Source organism: Acomys russatus, chromosome 20 (assembly GCF_903995435.1).
Source record: "Acomys russatus chromosome 20, mAcoRus1.1, whole genome shotgun sequence".
Lineage (NCBI taxonomy): Eukaryota > Metazoa > Chordata > Mammalia > Rodentia > Muridae > Acomys > Acomys russatus.
In genome coordinates this window covers 73,294,470-73,315,935 of record NC_067156.1, presented here as the reverse complement: position 1 = coordinate 73,315,935, position 21,466 = coordinate 73,294,470, and the positions used below count along the sequence as shown (strand labels likewise).

The window sequence follows — 21,466 nt, the reverse complement described above, 5'->3', positions numbered from 1 at the left end:
GATAAGGATAATACTTGGATCTGCCCTATGTGTTGATTGTGGTTATTATATTAGGCAGAGGATGATAATGCTTGTCAGGAAGTGAAAGTACATCATTTTAATATGGAAAAGAAACAGACTTTCTCTGGCATCTACTGGAAGGTGAGCTGCTTCACCTCTCTGTGTTTTCCCACATCATCCTTGAATTAGTAATTATATGTATCTTTCAAAGCTCAGCTTCAGCATACTGTTCTTTGAAATGTCACACTGAAAGTGTGACCTCCCATATTCCTGAGGTATGGCTCATGGAGGATCCAGAGGCTGTCATGCGGACACGTAAAGTTGTATGTGTGAACTTGTGAGCACTGAACGTGAACCAGGAAAAAGTTTCTTCCATGGATTTCCTGCCTTGTCAGCTTTTCTCCATCTGTCTCTACCTACATGAACATCATTAATAGCATGAGCTGTCTGAACTGTGTTCTTTGCTTTGTCCCCTTCCTGCTTAATAATTCTCAGGTAACTCATCAGCAAGCACCATTGCGATTGCAGCGTATAGTTGAAGAAAGTGAGTCATCACTGAACAAAAATTCCCTAAAGTCTTATAGCACTTTTATCTGGTAGATTTAAAATTTTTTTAAAAAGAAAAGTGTTCCTACTTTTTTCTGGCAATCTTTGTTAGTAAGTTTCCATTTAAGGGAAATAATATATTTTAAATATGAGAATTATTAAAATATCAGGATTTTACAGTATTATACTTTTAACCTCTACCCAAGTAGTCTTCACTTCTGCGATTGCATTGTCTTTTTAATATCATGGGGTGCACATGAAGAACATGTGCATTTCATCTGTGTTACCAATCCCAAGACCAGGGGCATCGTTCACAGAGCTGGAGACCTAGCAAGCCATGTTTTCAGACAGATCCCTTTTGCTTTCTTAGCATGGTACATGACACTGAGATCTCTCCTTTTGAAAGGCATTTTTCTCCTTCAGTTGACCCTTTAACTGGATTTATTTCTGAATTTGAATTCATGGCCTTCGGTTTTCACAGCACTTCTTTCTTGTCATGACTCACGGTTCCTTGCTCTGTACCTCGTCTTTTCTCAGGATTTCCCTTGTTGTGATGAGAATTGTGTCTTTATGCCCCAGTGCTGATTTTGACTTCTTAGAATCAAGACATTGCTCCAAACATCCAGTGGCTGAAGGATGCTAAGTAGGTGAAGGGTAGAGGAGAAGGTAGTACAGCCAGTTGAGAAGACCTCTGCCTATGCGTTGTTTCTGATGCTTCAGCTATCTGGCACATTGAGAAGGGCTGTGTTTGATCCCCAGCGCAGCATATAACAGGGTATGGTGAAACATGCCTGTAATCCTAGGACTTGGTGAGGGCAGAGGCAGAAGAATCAGACGTCCAAGGTCTTCCTCAGGCACATACAAGTTAGAAGCTAGCCTGGGAGATGTGAAACCCTTCCATGAGCCATTAGCAGGACTTGGCGGGAAGCTGACAGCAGCTTTTCCTGGCGTTGAGGGAGCCGTGCTGCCTCGAGTTGACTGGGTTAAGCGTGCTGCTAGTCCTTCGAGAACGCATGTGCCCTTAGCGCATCAGTGCTGCTGCAGAACCCAGCCAAGCCTTCCAGATTTAAAAATTTTTAAAGCAGTAACTTCATCTGTGGGAGAGGCTAATTTGCCTTATCGTGGAAGCCATTAGTTACCTGTATCTTCTTGTATGGGATGCTCTCTCTACGATCCATTGATGCCTGCATTGCATCCAGTTGTGATTTTCTGTGATGGTCTCTATATGCTATAAAGGAAGCTTCCAGTCTATCGGTAGCTAGCCTTACAAGGATGAGATGTAGAGTGTAGTAAGAAATTATGCTGGTCTAGCAAAGTGGACACAATAGATTCTTCACTAAGGGCCATGACCTCACTAGCCCAGGGAAGTTGGTTAGGTATCTAGTAGCAGACACCATTACTCTCTTGTTGAGGGGCCCAATAAGCAGCTGTTGTTACCACCATCACATGAGTGCCACTTATTGTACCCTATGAGATGTTTTGCCTTCCCGATCATTGTTGTGGCTCGTAGGTGTTGCAGCTGGGTAACAGTATTGATTGCTTCCCTCACCTGGAAGATTGCATAGTATTTTTCTGGTACTACAGAAAACGCTAGACTGCAGGAAGACGGATTTCAGGTTAGATGCAGCTTGAATTATCCAAGTTTCATGTTGTGAGTCTGACCACATTACCTTCAAACTCTAAGAGGCAGTCAAGGCCTACATCGACAGTCTACACTGTTTTGGGAGTCACTAGGACTACCATGACTAGCCATTCAAAAATTCAAAAGGTTTCTTGTGTCTGGCTCTGGGGTTTTTGTTAGTCTGTAGTTCTTGTGAAGAACTTTGCCAGCCCACGTAACTTAACAATATACACAGGGGATTAATAGCAAGCATATAAAAAAAACAAAAAAAAAAGTCAAAGAAGCAAATAACCCAGTTATAAAAAAGGGCTATGGATCTAAACAAAGAGTTTTCAATAGAAGAAATAAAAATGGATAAGAAATATCTCAAAAAATGCTCCCCAATCTTAGTAATATGGGAGCTAAAGTTAAGACAACTTTGAGGTTTAACCTGACCCTAGTCAGAATGACCAAGATCCATGAAACAGCCAATAATAAAGTCTGATACTGTTGTAAAGAAAGAAGAACCCTCCATCACTGTTTGTGGGAATGCAAATTGGTGGAGCCACTCTGGAAGCCACTTTGGAGAACTATTTTGGAGGGTTTTGTACAATTTGTTTAGATCATATTCTCATATTCATCAACTTTCACTCCTCCTTGAATTACCACTCTTTCCTACCTATCCAACTGTGTGTGCACGCATGTGTGTGTGCATGTGTGTGCGTGTGTGTGTGTGTGTGTGTGTGTGTATGCTAATATCCTTCTGAATAAATTCGTGTTTACCAAATACAGCCTTCCACAATAAAGTGGTTTACTTACCAAGGTTATCCTTTTAGAGAAAACGGTCTCTTTCTTTCAGCAACTAACAATTCCTAATAGCTCCATGGCTTGAGGTTGAATTTTGTGTCCAACTTCCCTCTCCATGGTGGGGGTTGGTTTGGCTTGAACTTGCACATGTTTTGTACATGCTTTTGCGACTAGTATGAGTTCAAGGTTCAGCTGCCTTTCTCTGTTCAGAAAATAATGTTTCATTGTATTAATCTACCACTGCTGTCTCTTACACTCTTACTCTCTAGGCCCTCTTCCATAATACTCCCTGAGGCTTTGGAGAGTATGCTGTATATATGTTTCCTTTCGTGCTAAACATTCTGCAGTTTTTTATTATCTGTGCTTTGGCCAGTGACAAATCATTATATTAATCACCACTTAATGTAAATAGAAGTTTTTCAGACGATCAATCTCAGCGAGATAATACTGACCTATTGGTATAATGATAAGTATTAGGATTTGTTTAATACTATGCCTGTTTAATGTATATATATTTTAAATTATATATACTTAATTTATATATTATATAAATTATATAAACATAGATATGTGATATATATATATGGATATTGATATATATATGGATATTAGTTCTCTGTCAGTTATGTGAATATCTTTTCCCAGTCTGTAGGCGGTTGTTTTGTTCTATTGACAGTGTCCTTAAGTAGATGGAGAGAGGGAACTGGATGGGAGATGGACTGGGGAGGATAACAGCAGTGTAGATCAGGTGCACAGAGAGAAGAGGACGGTAAGGAGAAGAACCAGGAGAGAGAACAAAAAACCTTTGGAGGCATCTCTGGGACATGGGAGGCTCCTGGGAGTCTACGGGGGTGACTCTAGCAGAGAATTCAAACAACAGGTGTTAAGGAGCATACAGTTGGCACCTCAGGTAGCCAGGTGGGACTCTCAGCAGGGGGAGGGGAACACCAACCCACACATAAAACCTTTGACCCAAAATGTGTCTTATCTGCAAGAGGTGTCGGGGCAAAGATGGAACTGAGATGAAAAGACTGGCAAACCAATGACTGGTTGAGCTTGAGACTCACCCTGACGGGAGAGGGCAGACCTCTGCCACTATTAATTATACTCTGCTATGCGTGCAGACAGGAGCCTAGCATAACTCATCTGTCAGACTTCATCCAGTAGCTGATGGAGATAGATGCAGAGATCCAAGGCCAAGCAACGGGCTGAGCTTGAGGAGTGCTGGGGAAGAGTGGGAGGAAAGCTAGAGGGAGCCAGAAGGGTCAAGGACACCACAAGAAGACCGATAGAGTAAGCTAATGGGGCCAACGGGGCCTCACAGAGACTGAACCACTAACCAAAGAGCTGGCATGGACAGAACTTAGATCCTCTATACATATGTAGAAAATATGCAGCTGTGTCATCATGTGGGCCCCTAACAATAGGAGTAGGGGCTGTCTCTGAATCTGCTAACTACAGCTGGCTCACTTTTCCCTAGCTGGGCTGCCTTGTCACTCCCAGGTGAGAAAGGATGTGCTTAGTCCTGCAGTGACTTGAGATACCAGGGGGGATTCATACCAACTGGACCCCCTCTTCTCTGGGAGGAAGGAGAAGAGGGAGTGGGAGGAGGCGGAGGTTGGGATTGAGAGGGGAGGAAAGAGGGGCTGGGATTGGCATGTAAAGTGATTAAGCAAATAAATAAATGGAGGAAAAATTATCAGTATGATGAATCCATGCAAAATCAGTTGAATATAAAGAAGAAAATGCAGGTTCTTGCCGGTGAGGATGAGGAGCAAGGTAGAGGTACATGTTAGGAGAGCTGGATTTTGAGACAAAAGACCTTAAATATACAGCTACGTGTAAAACGAGTGTAAAGCTAAACTCAGCATCATCTACAGAGTGTTCCAACCTCTTCTTGTAGCAGCTGTGTACAGCTTTGAGGTGAGTTTTTTTCTGAGATGTGTTGCCATGCTAGTCCTGGGGGCTGGAGATCAGCAGACATAGGTAAAAGCAGCTTTAACTAAAGGCAGGAACACTCAATATTCCAAAACCAGTCCACTGAATGAATAGGTTGTCAAATTGGTAAAACGTAATACTTTCAAAATATTCATCTTTAAATGGTTTTAATGGGATTGATACACCAATTTATCAATTAATTTGCTTTATTGAAACAAAGCTTTAACAGCTTTGATAAGACATTCAATTTTCTAAATGTAAAATAAATTTATGTATATTCTTGACTACTCAGTAAATTGGTGAATTCAGCAAATTAGTTCTACTGCTGAGAAAAACTCTTTGAACACCAGCAGGTTTTTGAATTTCGGCTCCAGGAGGATAAAGAACTCAGGCATCCTGTTTAATGTTGTTTTCTTAATGCTCAGCAGTGTGCCTCTAACATAATTAATTGAATAAATCTTCTTTGAATAAATTAATAGATGTGTGTATATAAGACTGTACATGACTCTTGAACAGAAACAAACCTTAATGTGAACATTGGTTATACCACTTTTTCCAGCTTGTTAAAACTTTGGTTAGCATTATCATTTGTCATAGTATTTATAAGACTGTGTGATCTGTGCTTGTATGAAATGACAGCTGGCCCGTTAGAAGAATGTGCAAGTATGTAAACATAGATTTTTCAGTTTGACTAAATTTGGCGCGGACTACCATTATCTGTACAATTCAGTCCAGTACTATCATTTGCCTAGAAAACCAGATGTAATCATCTTGAAATTAAAAAAAAAAATTATCAACTTTAATATACACATTTGATCCATTTACTCAGTTGGCTTAATGGTTTAATCAGCAGGTTGTTGGAAGTCATGAAAAAAATAAATTTCATTATGATATTCATATGTTGTCTCATTTTCATAAGAAAGACAGAATTTTTGCCTAGAATTCTTAAAACTCACCAAATTCAAACACAGTGACTTTAACTAATGACACAATTAGGTCCATTACCAAGACAAATTACGTGCTTCTGACAGTGCGCTATATTTTAGATAGTAAACAGAGATTTCACCCTAAAGAAACAAGTTGAATAATGCAGTGTCTCATTGACTTATTTTTTTACAAGATCTAATTAAATAGCCATGAAGCATGAAAATATGTCCGATACCTCAGCCCTCAGTGAAGTCAAGTATGCTTTATCTACTTGCCTAGTTTAGATGAGATGGTTTATTGTGGCATAAATGGATGACTGGCTGTCTCACTGTCCTGAGATACAGGCTTTATTATGCAAAAATCTAGAAATTCCATTTTTATGCTATGGTTCTCCACCTTGGTATGTCATGAACAACTGTATGCAAAGTGTGAAATAAACACGTTAGGGGCATGACGTGCATGACGGTGAATAATACAAGTTGCCCGGATGAGAACCACCATGGAAACACGGGCACACTTATTACTAAGGCCATCCTGCTTCTTACTCAGATTCATCTCTTTCGATTTTCTTAATTGGTTTTAATTTCTGGACCGAGTCTTGAAGCTCATAGTGAAAAATCTTTTCACTGGATGTAAATATCAGTGAGTATAAATGCCCATTAAAATTATGCCTACTTTGAGGACTGCCATGGGAGTGGGAGGGCGGCTAAAGGTCCTGTCCGGCGTAAAGACGTCCTCCACAACCCTTTGCCAGACAAGTCTGTCCTTAGAAAAACCTAAGTGGGAAGCAGCAGCTGGAGGTTTCTCTTTTATAAAGCCTCGTGGTGGAACACCTCCTCGACCTGGTCAGTGGAAGGATGGAAGCACCGCACAGGGACTCAATAGGAAAGTCCTGTCACTGTGAGCCCGGCATCTCAGAGATGCAGGCACTACGGCACTCTGAACACAAGCTAAAAACAGCTCTCATCTCAAATAACCCAGTGCTTGCGTCACAGTAGGAGAAATTCAATGCTGGCGAACGACGTTTACTGAATGAAGCCCTCCATCCGTCCAGTAACCTGTTTGGACCCATTCCTGTGCATTCACAGTCAGACTGGATCACCTCCCACCCTGAGGCTCTCCAAGACTTCAAACAGTTTTTTCAGGAATCCCCCCAGGAAGGTGCCGTGTCCAGATAAACACGTTATCTTCATACAGTCCGTTGGCTCGCTAGGCAACACCAGAGTTATCAGTGAAGAGTATGTTAAATGGCTGAAGGGCTACTGTGAAGCATTTTCCTACGGATTGATGGTAAAGTTCTTAGACCCAATTCCAGTCTCTGCAACAAAGTGTTCCTTTAGAGTGAGTGAGCACACACAAAACCTACAGATTCACACAGGGAATAGCCTGACATTCTTGAAAAAGAAGAAACCCACAGATGCCTTCTGCATCGTGAGAATTACCATGATCGATCTCTACCCACGGGACTCTTTGGACAGGCCTCTTTGACAGGCGGTGTGGGGGTATTCAGCTTTGCCAGGTGTGGCAAGGATTTCTTTTTTTTTTTTTTTTAATTTTTTTTTATTAATTTATTCTTGTTACATCTCAATGTTTATCCCATCCCTTGTATCCTCCCATTCCTCCCTATAATTACAAGGTGTTAAGTGGCAAAACATGAGATAAACGTTCTCAGCACAGGAGTAATGTTTGTTTAAATGCCTTGCTACAGTTGTAAATCTGTGTGATAAAATGATGGTTGTTGTTTTGCACTTAAACTTGCCTTAGTTGAAAGCTGTACTTTGTATGTACCCCAGAGACTGAGATTATGCAGATGGGTGGAGGCTGAAAAAAAGTCTCCAGTTCCTTTATAATTTCAATTTGTAATGTAGATTTTCTCTGTCTATAAGTCCGTATGCTAACTGATGATTACTGCATCAAAACTGAGAGACATTTTAGGAATAATTTACTTGAACACTAATATTTTTCCATTTTTTGAGATTATAGTTATATCATTTCTCATCCTTTCTTTCCTCCAAGCCCTCCCATATATCCCTCCATTGTCGTTGTCAGATATGTGGCTTCTTTCCTCATTAATTGTTGTTACATACATTGTATATGTATACGTAAATATACTTAACTATATCCTTCTCAGTCTGAATAATGTTACTTACATGCCTGTTTTCATGGCTGGCTATTTGGTCCTGGGTAACTAATTGAAATGTGTCTCCCTGCAGAAGACTATCCCACTTTCAGCACTCCTTAGTTACCTGTGGTTCTTTGTGTAGGGGTGACATCTCAAGGTTTCCTCTGTAAACTTCAGCATGTCTATTTTTGTTGTCCTTGTTCTGTTCCTATTGATGTAGTTGTGTTGGTGTGACTTCTGAATTATTAGAAGATACAATTTCATTGCAAATTCCATGATTGTCTGACTATTACAATATTCTCCTTCTTCTCCAATGTTACCTGACCTTTAGGTATGGGGGTGTTTTGTAAATGTATCCATTGAGACTGACCTCTACGACTCTATATTTTGTTTGCTTGTGGTGTTCAGTGTTGGTCTCCATGAGACACAAAGAAGTTTTCTTGATGAATGATGAGGGCTACAATTACCCCTGGGGATAAGGATAAATATTTAGAATGCAGTTATGGATTATGCCAGTTTAATAAAGTAGTGGTTGCAGGTTCTCCTCCAAGACCCATGACTTCACTCTTCCTGAGTAGATGGCTAGGTTTCCAGTACTGAGGTTGATTTATCCTATGTTGAATGGATCTTAAATCTAGGTAGAGAGGTGTTGTTTACTACTGAGGTATTGGTGACACTGAGCTATGCTCTGTTGTGGTTCAGAAGCATCATAACTGGGTAGGACTGTTGGTTGCATCCCTCCTTTGGAAGCTTTCATAGTGCCTTCTGCTCCCATGAAAGGTAGTCTGTGGGGTGGATGATTTCAGGTCAACTCCAGACCAGGGGCTTCTGATCTCTGTGTTTGAAGCCCATTAGGACTTCAACAACAGAAATTTTCCTTCTGTCTTGGAGAAAATAGCAATAGGCTGTATATTGCCTTCTGTCTCTAAGGAAAATAGCAATAGGCTGTATATTTTGGTAGTCTCTTAGACATGAACAACAACTCAGAAAAGAGCTCCTCATGTCTGGCATTTACAACTTAAACAATTGCTTTGGATATTTGTTAGGTGGTCTTTAAATATTGGAGGGAATCTTGTTAGCCAATATTAGATAACTTCACTTAAAGTATGGATCTATTTATGCACAGAATTATATGTATTGTAGGTTTTGTTCAAGATAAATAATTAATAGTATTATTCCTCATGAATTTTCCAGAAATCTTTACTGTTATTTTACCCTTCTCCTTCTTCTCTCTTAATCCCAAAGAGAAACTATCCAACTACAGTTGGTTTTATAAGGTTCTTTATTATTATAAACATCAATACTTAATCTTTCAAAGTTTTGTAGGTCAGAAGTACTAGTTCAATATGCCAACAGTCATGTCTCTTACTTTCCCTTGGCTGCTGCCTTTGTTTACCTTCTTGGCTACATTTCCCACACTGAAACTTCTCCTTGGTTGCTTACTGTTTTATAAACTCGTATTTGTTATCCACTCACATGCCATGGGGTTCTCTTCTGGGTGATCTGATTTTGAGATACTTGACCAAAATACAATTATAAAGAAATTGTTAAAATGAAGTCTCAAGAAAAGGCAAGGACATGTGTGTGTGCCATTTGACACACAGCCACTACCTCTTCAAAGGCTGTGAACTAGGCAATGGTAAGGCTGCCTTAGACTCTGTTTCTGGTTCTCAAAATGAGCACTATTGCAGAATTCCTACATGCTGGGTTCAGCACAAACTACAGCAGAGGGAAGAAGCACCATCGATCATATATGGGCATGACTTTGTATATAATTCATGTTTTCCATTGTTAAACATCTTGTTATGGTCTGGATATTTGTGCCTCTGGCTTTTCTCAATCTATAAATTGGCATTTACCGTGAATGTCATTCTTTCAAGAGTTGAAGATTTTAAGAGGTGATTAGATAAACTCAAACCTAGGGACCCCTGGGCTCTTGGTTTGAAGTGCGTTGTGTCTTCAGCATTAGACACTTACCTTGTACTTCTGGTGGGTAACCAAGGGCAACAGCAACAGAGTCTGTTTTGGGAGGTTCTTAGACAGCTCTGGCTAAAAGGTCATGTCTCCTAATAGCATCATAAGTTACACTTGTAACGTTCCATCTACATGACCACCCAAATGTGACCTGAACAAGGACACCAACAAACACACCAAACTGCATCTGGAAAAGTCCGTGAGGCCTCAACCGTACACAAAGAACTGTAGGCAACTAAGTAAGGGTGAGAGTTGGAGAGGTGGCTTTCCCCAGGGAACAGCATACCAAGTAGTAGTCCAGTGCCGAATAGTCAGCCATGAAAACATACATACATACAAGAAATATTACACAGATGTAATAGTTTATATTTGGGAACATATATGCACATTCAAATTTATGTATGCCCGCAATAACATTTTTAAAGGGTCGTATATTTGAATGAGAGGAAAAAGGGGGCTATGGGAGCATTGGGAGGGAGGTAATGGAAAGGAGAAGTGTTGTAATTCAAAGATAATCTCAAAGACAAACAAACAGAAAAGGTGGTGAGATTATGAAAGTAGAACTGTCATGAAAGGGGCCCACAGAGTTGTCCAGTCCCATTCCACAATGTGAAGACACACCAAAAAGATACCTTCTAAAAGATTGTGGCCCTCTCCATGCACTGCATTGACCAGTAGTATGATTTTGGATATGTCCAGACTTCAATACTATGAGAAATACATTTCTGTCTTTTGTATTCTATCCTCATAATATGTTGTTGTAGCGAGTCGAATGAACTAATACACAGCCACAATTGGAAACAGAGAAGAGTATAATAAAATGGTTGATGTTCTATCTTAAGAGATGCTCCTAGGTCCATTCCAAACTACTTGGCTCAATTATCTTCATAGATATATTTTTTCCCAAGGGGAAAGAAATCAATAGCTATTTCACTCTTTCCCTATATTACTCATGTTCTTGCTTGCTATGTAGAAAATATTAGATTGGATTTTCTGAAATATTTATGTTCATGAGAATCAGATTCTCTACTCCACAACATACATACAAAGACACTCTCAGGCAGATGTTGGCATCAGAAACTGCTAGTGTAACTTAGCCTGAAAGTGTAGTGAATGTGCCAGGGTACGAATGGAATGGCTACTATAAGGAAGAAGAGCCCCTCTTCACTAACCAGTGGGGTTAAATGTTGAGAGTTGAGAAATAAAGTTGAGTTACACAGAGAAAATCTGTCTCAAAACAAAAAACAAACAAAGCAAACCAAAAGATTCCAAACAAACTAATACAATTCTAATTTGTGTGTATACATGTGTGTTTGTGTGTGTGCGTGTGTGTGTGTGTGTGTGTGTGTGTGTGTGTGTGTAAGCTTGTGCATGGATGTGCTAACACTCATGTGTGGTGTTCAGAGCAAATTTTCAGGAGTCTGTTCTTTACTTCCACTGTGAGTCACAGTGATCTAGTTCAAGACATCAGGTGTGCACAACAGGCCATCTCAGTGGCCCATAGTTCTTTTTATATAAATCTGTTTTGGGATTCTACATACTTGGGCCAATAGAATTGCTTTGGCAGGGCAGCTAGTGATGTGCAAGTTTTGGGGAGCAACAGTCTAAACAGGATGCCATCTATACCACTTTCTAGATGGCTTTGAACACGATTCAGAACAGGCGTTCTGTTTTTGTCATTCATCACAGTTACTTTAGGCTTGTTGTGTATGGGCCATCAATGCTTATGAATTCCAACATTGCACTCCACATCTTAATCTACTATTGACTCTCTAACATTGTCATAATTCTGTGGTTTAAAGAAAAGACTCAGAAAACACAAGCACGGCAATTATGCTGAATTATTGCAAAAACATCTGTGTTCCAATGCCACTTAGTGCTTTCACATCCAAATTGTGTGATAAAGCCCTTGAGCACTGCAAATTTAGCAAGTTCCCTTAAAGAACACTGGCCTTTTACACACACCCTCAGTGAGCACACATTGAGCCAACTGCAGAGCAAGTGGGAAGATAAGACGAGATTGCTTATGTTAATGAAGTGTTAGCATTGCCTCTCTCAAAGATGACTCGTAGTGCTCAGTTGCACTTATTGGATGCTCCTTGTTGGAGTGTATGTTATGTTTCTTTCACAGGGGCTCGTTTCTTTCCATTCCCACATCTGGCTTCTGGTAGTCACGGGGATAGGCGGCCTGAGTATTGAGCTGCTGGAGATAAATCCAGTTTTACCTTTGAGTGCAGAATGAGGATGACAAATGCTGAGACAGTTGATGCTCCAGATGCCACAGGTGGAAAATGAAATAAGCGCTCACCTTACCTGATGTTCCAGGAATGCAGTCCCTAGATAAATGACTTCTTTTTTATACTTTAAAAAATTGAGATTATAATATAAATATTTGTCCTTTCACTTTCCTCTTTCTAAACCTTTTCATATGTACCTCCTTGTTCCCTTTCTAACACATAGCCTCTCTTTTCATTAATTATTATTACATGCATATATTCATGTATACACACACACACACATGTGTGTGTGTGTGTGTGTGTGTGTGTGTGTGTATATTTCTGTATACAACCTCCTCAAATCTGTATGTTGTTACTTGTATGTATGTGTCCGGGTTGACCTTTTGGCACTGGACAACAGATTGATGTGCTCTTACATGGGAGTTTGCTGTGATATTGTGTCCCCTACTGATGTCAGAAGCTGCATCTGTACAGTCTTACCATGATTGCCCAGACATGAGCCAAACAAGGACGACACCAATGAACATGCCAAACTGGATACATGGCTCTTAAGAACTGTAAAGGTGATATAGAGTGTGGAAAAGTACAGATAAATCTATGGGTGTCTTTGCTAGAATAGTGCCTGGAAGTTGGTGATGTGAAATACCAGGCTTAAGGAGCAGAAAGAATGTCAGACGGACATAAGAACAAAGACAAAGAGGTCATATATGTGAAGGGCAGATAACTCATACAAACTGTGCTACGCTTAGCAACAGAGAGTCACGGAGTTGTGTCAAAGCATGTAGAGTCTCACCAGGGAGGCAGCCACTTGTCTCCTGCTTGTTCGAAGCCCTCAAGCTCACTATTCCTTCTCAGTTCATGGTCTCTCTTTTTCAGTTACTGTGACTGTAAACTTTTGGGCATCGTCACACCTTGCTTAGTTACTGTTTGAGTTGGCAACACTGGAAAATTTTATGTCCTAAACGTCAATTTTTAACTAAGAAGTTAGTTGAGTTTTTCATTTTTCAGTGAGAAAAATTTCAGAATCCTGAATACAGTTTTTTCCAAGGTCATGCAGGCACTGTCTCTTTGTGTTCCTCAAGGGACTCTGTGATCATTTTTTTTTTTTTCTTTCTCTGGTATATTTTCTCTAATGTTTATCCTAAGCTTCCTGGTTTGGATCCTAAACAAACCATCTTCAGGCATTTCCAGGTTTTCCATTTAAAGAATTCAAACTAATTATACTTAAAAGTGACTCTGAAAGTAGAGTTCTAATCAGAGCATGCATTAGTCACATGACAACAGAAATAATTATTACTGATGGTTCCTGGGATATTGATGACTCTGGAATGGCATAGCGTCATAGCAACACAACCTCCCTCACTGGTATAAGTGAATGTTTAAGGAAACCATTAAGTTATGTGATAACTCTTATACTTTATCACAGTGTGGGGATAATAGTAATCACATGGTTTTTGGAAACATCTAATTTGTGCATTTACCAAAAAAAGTTAAAGGAAGAAAACAACAGGCCCAGATTAGTCATTCAGGACACACTTTGAAAACTGAGTAAGGCATAGAAAAGACTGAATTAAACATCTGATAAATTAATTAAATAGAACATTATGATAGGCAGATTTGGGCCCAGGGGTCCCGCTCAAACTAAGGCACCAGCCAAGGACAATACAGGAGGTAAACTTTAAACCCCTACCCAGATCTAGCCAATGGTCAGAATATTCTCCACAGTTGAGTGGAGAGTGTGATATGACTTTCTCACGCACTCTGGTGCCTCATATTTGACCATGTCCCCTGGATGGGGAGACCTGGTAGCACTCAGAGGAAGGACAGCAGGTTACCGAGAAGAGACTTGATACCCTATGAGCATATACAGGGGGAGGTAATCCCCCTCAGGAACAGTCATGGGGGAGGGGAATAATGGGAAAATGGGAGGGAGGGAAGAATGGGAGGACACAAGGAATGGGATAACCATTGAGATGTAACAAGAATAAATTAATAATAAAAAATTTTAAAAAATTAATTAAATAAGAGTCATGTATATTATCTTTACAATTGTTTCTTATCTTTATCTTATGCTGTTAAAATATAGCATGATGTATTATTATAATACAAGTGATTCACAGCAAAACCAAAAACATCTGAATGAGATTTAAAATTTTTGAGATGGATTATACAGTCTAAGAGGTTTTTGATGAAAAGTCCACAGCTTTGATAATGTAAGATTGAGATGATAAGATCCAGAATGAAGATTTTTGGCTGTACAGCCATTATAACTTTAAATACTCCCACCCCTTAAAATCTCATGAGTGTTTGAGTAGGCATTGGTGGTTCCATCACTTTGATAAAGGTGAGTGGCTGCCACTGTTGAATGCCATGAGAGAGACCCTCAGCCACTGCTGCATCACTATTGTGTTAGCATCGTGATATGCCTTACATGATACTTCTCTGCATTTATGGAACTCTTGTAGAAGATGATTCTGGAATGGAGTAGACGTAGATGTGTTAGATGGATTTATTAATCACAATGAGAAATGACAGTTGACTATAATTTGTAACAGTCCAAGAGATACTCTCTTCATAAAATGGTTCAGGAAACGTCTGTGAAGTGAGTAATCTGAAATGTTGGAAACTTGGATGTGGTTCTCTACAGGTTGCGTTTAAACAGAAATGTTGACATGGTTATATGTTTTATAATAGTAATTGTTTGGATTTTCCACAAGTATTGTATTTTCTGCCTATGAAACACTGTGCTCTTGTTATTGTTTGAAGCCAGCAATGCTTGGTTAACAGGATATGTAAAGGTCACTTCCTTACCTGCCTTTAAAAATAAGTCAGGCTGCCACAGGGAAGCTGACCTTCTCCAGCCTAATAGTTGAGTAAGGAATGTGGCTTTTTGCATAATAAAGAGCTGGTGTACAGAGATGAGGCAGGAAGTATGGGTAGGACTTCTGGACAGACTGAGACAGGGAGACCCAGGCAGACAGGGACAGAGGAAGAAGGAAGGGAGAAGAGAAATAGACCAGAGCAGGGAGGTAGACAGTGAGAACCACATGGAGAGACAGAGTGCCGGAGAAATTGGGTGAGGATTACCGGAGAAACTGGATTATGTTAGTAGCTTTTTTAGAGACTGCCCCAGAAAAAGGCCAACAGCTTTAAACTGTATAGATGTCTCGGTGTCTTAATTCACCTTCAAGCAGGAGCCACAAAAGCCCTGCAATGATTAATGGACATTTATTTAAAATCTATTGTTTCCAAATTAGTCATGGAAGAAAATTAAAAGCACCAGAACATAACAGCATACCTTCCTGCTTTGCCCAAGCTCAAATTAACCATCTTGATTTTCTCCACATTACTCTTTGTTGGAACTTGATCCACTTGACATTCTATAGAACATTATGTTTGGTCAATACAATGATGATATCATTATAATAGATAATTATAACAGAAAAACAGTTCCAATGTGTGACAGAAAGTGGAAGACAAATTATTAAAATTTGTACTTGGCTTTTGGTTTGCCTTCCTTGATGGTCTTCTGGAGAGCTCATCCACTCTAACCCTGCTGCACCTATTTACCAGCCTTTACCTTGATGGTCTTCTGGAGAGCTCATCCACTCTAACCCTGCTGCACCTATTTACCAGCCTTTACGGACATCAAAACACAGCTTCTTTGGATTTGCAGTGTGGAGGGAAGACCAGTGGCTCTCCAGGAACCCTTTAGCATTTCAGTGTTAGATTGGAACTGTTGAGATATCCATATCTGGTTATGTGGACTAAGCTACCAGATCCTCAGGGGCTCCAGACACTGTTGACTTCCAAGGTTACACCGTGGGGCCTGGTACATATCTACTATTTTTAATGTCTATTTTCTAACTAGACTTTGAAGTCGAAGGTCAGTCTCTGAAATACGATGTCCTCATGTCTAGCACATTGCTCACATTACTGCAGCAAAACTGAGAAAGATGTTTGCAGAATTAATAAACTATCCTGAGGAAAAAATTTAACTTCTAACTTAGTACATAGATAACAAAGGAATCTATTAATCAAAGAATTAAGGAAGGAACTGGGGAGACAGACAAAGGCATCACTGATAAGCTGAGTATCAGCATCTTCACAGGTTATATGCATAAACACCTAGCTCTGAGTTACAGAGAATGCATCAGTATTGCATTAAAGAAAGAAATAAAAGCACTTCCTCTTGGAGTCATTAACGAAGAGTGAGTCCAGATGTGTGTTCTTTATATCGTGCAATCAGTGTCTTCTCTCCATGTGTGTATCTTTCTCTGACAAAGGGCTTTGCTTTATATTTATTGACCAGCATAGAAAGCACCACATGGGAAAAGGAATGGGACACTTTACAGAAATCTTCAACAGAGTTTTACAAGGTATTAAGTTGTTGGCTTCAACTGATTCCAACTGACCCAGGTTAAAACCATCATTGTTTATCAATCAATAGCTATAAATGGCTGCTTTCAACATTTATGGTAGATTTTTAGGAAGTTGCTTTCAACCTCTGCTTTTGTTTCTTTCAGCAAATGATACACATGAATTACTCTGGGTCAGGGACAAGGTAGTGTGTGTAAGTTAAGGTTGCAGATGTGCATTAGCTTAGGTTGTAAAAGTTGATTACATGGAGAATTCAAGGCAAGTAAGGTTGGCTATCACATTGCTTTCTTTTTTTTTTTCTGTATTTTTTTTTATTAATTTATTCTTGTTACCTCTCAATGTTTATCCCATCCCTTGTATCCTCCCATTCCTCCCCCCCCTCCATTTTCCCATTATTCCCCTCCCCTATGACTGTTCCTGAGGGGGATTACCTCCCCCTATATAGTCTCATAGGGTATCAAGTCTCTTCTTGGCTACCTGCTGTCCTTCCTCTGAGTGCCACCAGGTCTCCCCCTCCAGGGGACATGGTCAATTGTGAGGCACCATAGTACGTGAGAAAGTCATATCACACTCTCCGGGGCATGTCCCACGAAAGCCATCACATTGCTTTCTTAAAGGAAGGTTAAGCAAACATTTTGTGTGCACAGTAGGCTAGCAGTCTTGAGGGGCTTCCAGGTGTGTTACACAGTTTGGCTGTCAGATACAGAAAAAGCTCTTAGAGTGGAAGAGGTATTTTCAGAATATTGTATTACCACACCATTCATAATGAATTTATGGATAATAGCAAGAGAGAGTCTTTTAGAAAGACATGATGACACCCAATATCAATGGAGATAAGATCAGGTAAGAAGATAACATTCAGTGTGTCAAGCAAGGCAGACATAATTACAGCACAGTTTGATGGGCCTTCAATGGCAGCAGGCAGGGCTGATGCAAAAGGACTATAGACCTGGTCAGTAGCCTTACACACATCTTTCTGGAAGGTTATTTAAATGTAATATTAGACAAGAGATAATCTGGAGGATCAAGGACAATATTCCTTTAAACATCAAAATCATTTTGTCAGTCTTTCCATATAGTCCATGGGGCTTACAGCTTATCCATGAATGATTTATAAATCTGAATTTATAAGGCTTGGTGGTAACCAATCCTCTATTTGCATGCAAGAAGGTTTTCCTGTCAGTAAGTAAATTCTTAAATTATATTTGGTTACCCTAATATCAAGCAATGCAAACTTATGTGTTGGCCAAAATTCTACTGTTTGTATGTATCTTCTATTGGTCTATAATCTATCTAGGTATCGCCTCTCTCCCATCTGTCTATATGTCATCTACCTACCTATCATCTATGTTTATCTGCATCTATCTACCATCTATTTATCTATCTAGCTCTCCACCAATGAATCTGTAGTGATTGTAACTAAGTCTCATACTTGTCTCTCATCCAGAGAGTAAGACTACTCTGGTGTGGAAGGTGAAACTGAAGCCTCATAACTTGGATCTACATGTCAAGTTAATGAATCAGAGCAAAGGGTACACAGTGGAAACTAGAGCTTTTATAAAAGATGAAAAGCATGTCAGAATAGTAATTCCTACCATATCTCCACTTAATTTATCAACTTGGCTCATATAAAAATCTGGGTGACCCATTGCAGATGACAATAACTACAGAAGAGTTAAACAGCAAGATGAAGCCCTCCCTGCATACTAACACAGTCAGTTTATGTACTGTATGTCTATTGATCTAGAAAAGACAAACTTGTTCATTCTCATTAGAAATAAAAATGAGGGGAAGCTCACAATTATGTGGAACAATTTATTTCTTGCCCCAGGTCTATTTTCACTCTTCTGACATTTCTTACAGTCTCAAGACAGCCGGAAAATCTGTTGGTGGGAAAGGCTATATTGATGCACCAGAAGAGACTACAGGGGTGAGCCATAAGTTTTAAGCATGTTGGGACACCTTTGTAAGGAAAACAGTTGTGAAAGGTGTCAGATAAATCTAAGAGAAATTCAGGGTCTTTTATGCCAGTGGAATTCTTAGGCATCCACTTGGCAGGGTACAGCTCAAACATCCTTCAAAAGGTACAGGGAAATTATTATATTTTTAAAGTATCATCATTAATAATAACAAAGCATTGCTGAGTTGGTAGTGCACGCCTGTAATCCCAGCACTTGGAAGGCTATGGCTGGAGGATCAAGAGTTTGAAGCCAGTCTAGGCTTATGTAGCCTAGAAATGCTCTTTAGAATGTAGAAATGCCTCCAAATAACAAATAACAAATGAACAGACAAATATATTGGCTAGATCCTAGTACGTAGGAGGTGTTTTGGTTCTGGACTTGTTTACTCTGCAGATGAGACTCTTTAGTCTCATACACTAAGTGATACAGATAGAGCTAGCCATTGAGAAACCTGAGAGCCTAAGGGGCCATTATAGTATGCTTTGGTCAAAGGATCTTAGCAGGTTAGAGGGTTCTCTGTTGGGCACAGATGTGTTTCTGCCTTTTATGACAGAACGCAATAAAAGATGTGTGGGATTAGAGTCCTGGGGCCTGGGATTGGCATGTGCATCATTTGAATAACTTCTGGGTGCTCCTGGGCCCTTGTAGATATGAGTATTATAAAATTAAGTCTTTTGGATTGTACATATCCACGGACATTGTCCCTTCTATATAGTTTCAAATTTAAAAGCTAATTCAACCACTAGTACAAGCAGGTCAATGGTAACTGATATTTATTTTGAATACAAGTTTTCTTTCATTCATATACCTGCTTCCCATCAACATTATAATTCATAGCAGTACAGGCACTTTACATTCCACTCTAATTATAATATGAAAAGTTTATATGAGGATAGGGCTAGATAAAGAAAGACAATAATGATGCTATTTAACATCTCGGGGGAGAGCAAGTCATGGCTTACACCTGGGTGTTCAGCCTGGCGAGTCTACAATACAAATTGATTAGCTATGTGGGAGATGTCACTGCAGTTATTTTCCTACCTGTAACTATCATCTCATTTGCTACGTTGGAACAAATATACCTGCCACATAACTAGTTTTTCAACTGACTTTTCCAACACCTTTGAGAGCATCTTGTCTCTGAGTGTACATTGTTTGGAACTGGATGTTGATTTCCAGGTTGCCGCCCATATCGTATATAGACCTACATTGCCACACAGTGGCTTTCAGCGAGATCCCATATACCCTTTAAACCTTTCAAAATGGCTACTCATCAGGCCCATGCTATTCTTTATTTAATTATAGTTCTTTTGTTCATGTGTCTTAATCTAGCCTACTATGGTCACACATCCTATATCTGAATAGACTTACCTCAAGATATATAACTGGTCACCTTCATTTGAACTATTTCTTCAATCAAGATCCCTCGGCTAAAACAACTGTGCAAAATGGTGGTCTGCTGATTTGCAAGGATACAATATTTTCTCCAGAGTTAGGGGTTTCTTTTGGAGGAAATACTTATTATTTTTCCTCTATGGATGCAAGAAATGACTTGAATGGTTCCAAAGAAAGTGAAGGTCTTCCACCTCCTTCCTGAACGCTCGTCGCTTGGAGTGAATACGCCTTCTGTCTCGCTGGGAACAGAACGGTGCTTCCCACATCACGGCAGCTGTTTCCTCACAGTGACTGCCTGAAGCAGATGGTCCTGATGCTTTACTACATCTCAGAATATCTGCGTTCAGACACCCCCAGCTAGTGAGAGCTGCGAGGAACTGAATGCAGTCCAGGCACTGGGAAATGTTGCCTCCATGATCTTTGACATTCGAAAAGCTCTGTGTGTGTAGCCGGTAAGAGATGCGTGCGATGAACAGCAATAGTTAAAGCCCATATAGTTAAGGGACGATCCTGAGTGCATGAAAGACAGCTTTGTCCTTCCTGTGGCACAGACACCTTTCTGGAAATGCATTCACATTTCTGAATGGAAGATTTTAGTTTCCTGTGATATAAAAATGGCATGCGAATGCAGATTAGCCCCGCTCTGTGGAATTGTGTCTCTGTCTTTCAGTCCTTCCTTTTTCCTATTCTCACTCCTCCTTACTCGCTCTCCCTTCCTTCTGTTCTTCCTCTTCTTCTTTCACTCTTCCTTTTTTCCCCTCATGTTTTGGATTTAGGTTCTCACTATACAGCTGAGGCTGGCCTTGAGCTTAATACTTCCTGCCTCTTCGTTCTAAGCGCTAGGCTTGGTTTTCCCCCCAGACTCTGCTTAGATCACTTATCAGTGCTTATCTGTCTTCATACCTACTGACACTCTGTAAAGGTGGGCCCTCTAGGACCACACTGAGAGCCACTGGCCGAATATGGTACAACTTTTTTCCAGGTCACCGACTGACCTGTTGATCTTGTGAGTAAGTAAGATTGTGGATATATGTGTGCCTATTCACTAGAAAGAAATAATCTTCTGTGTTTAAACCACAGTGTATTGTGACAGCTAATAGCTTACTTGTTAAACACAATTAAAATTTTAAAATGGTTTATTTCAGATTGAATATTATAAAACAAGGGCAGAAGAAGGGTTATTTAAGATATATAACCAAATAAGGCACACAACGAAGAAAAATTTTATGCAAGGATGATTCAAAACAACAGTAAAAAAGGATTAATTTAGATTGTGAGAGGCCTCTATTACTAGATAAGTATTTTATTTCATAATGTTGATGATATGAATATTTGAAAAACAGAGAGCACTGTGCTGACACAAAGAAATTGATATTTAAGTTTACTCTTACAAACATATTTTGAGACCAGGATGGACTTTTTATGAAAGTTCAAGTAAGAAGTTCCCAAAATAGTTTTATATGAATCACTAATAAATATGTTAGGCTGAAAGGAGGAAATAATATTCTAACTATGAGTAGAGAGAGCCTTTTATCTTTCATTTAGTTAAATCTAAACCTATATTTCATTAATTTGTAAA

The 21,466-nt window shown here is 39.7% G+C and overlaps 1 pseudogene; it reads left to right on the top strand.

Moving 5' to 3' along the window:
• The first annotated feature begins 6,738 nt into the window (after window positions 1–6,738).
• On the top strand, window positions 6,739–7,350 carry LOC127204661 (archaemetzincin-2-like; annotated as a pseudogene).
• Window positions 7,351–21,466: the final 14,116 nt, after the last annotated feature.